Consider the following 1990-nt stretch of genomic DNA (forward strand, 5'->3'; position numbering starts at 1 on the left):
CTTCCTATTTATGATACTTGGTCTTCTACTTGCTGCTGCTGTCATGTGACATCTAGAAGGTTCCTCCTGTACCAATCTATCTGGGTTGGTCCAGAATGTGATAGTGATGCCATGTTTAGATTCCAGGATGATACAGAATCACCTCAAATGGTTGGGAAAGGACTGCGGAACTTCAGTGAGCTGTATCTGTCATTAATATTGCTAGATGTACCTTTCTCCTTAAGAAAACGCTTCTGTTGTAACGGTCCGTGGACAATATAAACTGAGAAAAGTCACAGTTTGCTTAATATGAGGCAGTATTACTCAGCTCCATATTCCTTGTCTCCCCACCCCATGAGCTAAGCCCTATGTGAGCCCTTTCAGGACCCCAGGGGCCCCAAATCTCTCCCTGTCCTTGCCCCAAAGGCTGCCTGAGGCCAGATTTACCCTTGCCCCTGTAGAGGATAGGTTCTCAGTCGTTGGCCTCCTACCAGTTGCTGGGGTGAGAAGGTGTGGTTCCAAGAGAGCCCTCCCAGGGCATTAGCCTGACACTCTACCCCCAAATGCCATGCCATGTTCCCTCCAGCGGTGGAAGCCTGCCCATGGGTAGTTAAAGGGGCTGAATGGCATATTGCTGAGCATTCAGGCTCTAGAGCCAGAGAAACCTGGGTGCAAGCCCTGGGTTGGTCAGTTATAAGTTGGGTGAGCACAGACAGGGACCCCTCACCTTGCTAAGCCCCAGCTTCTTTGTCTCTAATATGGGGGTAATAATCATTCTTTTTTCCTCAGAGCTCTTATGTGGATTAAATGAGATAATGTATGGGTGGCTCTCTTTCTAGCACCCCTTGCCTTTCCTGACCCTCTTCCCCCAGGTTGGTTTTTCCTTGTCTCTCCCTTTCTTCTAAGCTCCAAGGGCCCTTCTTTTGCCTCTGTAACTTGTTTCCTGAGCCCTTTTCTTCCACAGCTCATTTCTCTACCTCTGTGACTTTCTAAATAAATTTTCTCTTATTAAAAAAATGAGATAATGTATGTAAAGTACTGTAGCATGGTGCCTAGCACATAGTAAGCACACAATAAATATTAGTTAATATTATTACTGATATTGTAATTATTTTTTCACTTGTTTAAAATACAAAACAAAGCTTGTTTATCATTCAGCTTTTAATGACAAGCCCACTGATGACAATAACTTTCTCCATAATAAGCCCAAGAACTCAGGGCCCAGGTCAAGGTGTCAGCCCTAGTTATGTCGCTCTTGCTGAAGAAGCCAAGTCAGCACCCAGATCTCCAGCACCAAGGGAAGACTGTACCAGTCAGTAGTTTCTCAGATCATTCTAAATGCTGCTCATAAGCCAAGGCCAAATATAGCAATTATATCTGTGTGAGACCTCAAACTTTATAGCTTGTTCCTCTGACCACTTTCTTCCAAAGGGCTGCCTTTGCATGTGTTTTAAAGTAACCTATTGATATGCCAGTTGTTAATTTGGATGAAAAGACAATAGAGGGCGCTATGTGGGTGCATGACTGGTTTCACACAGGAAGACTCCGATGAGACATCTGCTCCCCCAGGCAGGCCCAGCCTGCTGCTCCTACCTTGGTCACACCTCCTGAGCAAGGCACAGAGCTGAATGAAGGCTCATATTTAGCATTTTACTTGGTCTTTCATAAAAAAGGTGAAAGACTGATGGCTTGATTTTTATGTGTCAGAATAGTTATGTGGAAATAGCTATTAGCTATGCAAAATCACACACACTCATCCTGCCCAAGATTGACTTCACTGTGCAGCTCACCCATGTCGCTGATCTGAAGGAGGGGGCTCATCACGGAAAACACCGTTTACACCCAGCTTCATTTCACCAAGAGCTTGCAAATAAAGCAGTCTCTCCCACTATTCTTGTCAGAAAGGGAAACTCGATATCATTGTCCTCATTTACATGTAGCTGGGATAACTCAGCGCAAAATCAAGGGTGTGAAATATGAACTTGCATTATTTTTCTGTAACAGCCTAGTT

The sequence above is a fragment of the Miniopterus natalensis genome, chromosome 6 (genome assembly GCF_054644295.1).
Source record: "Miniopterus natalensis isolate mMinNat1 chromosome 6, mMinNat1.hap1, whole genome shotgun sequence".
Lineage (NCBI taxonomy): Eukaryota > Metazoa > Chordata > Mammalia > Chiroptera > Miniopteridae > Miniopterus > Miniopterus natalensis.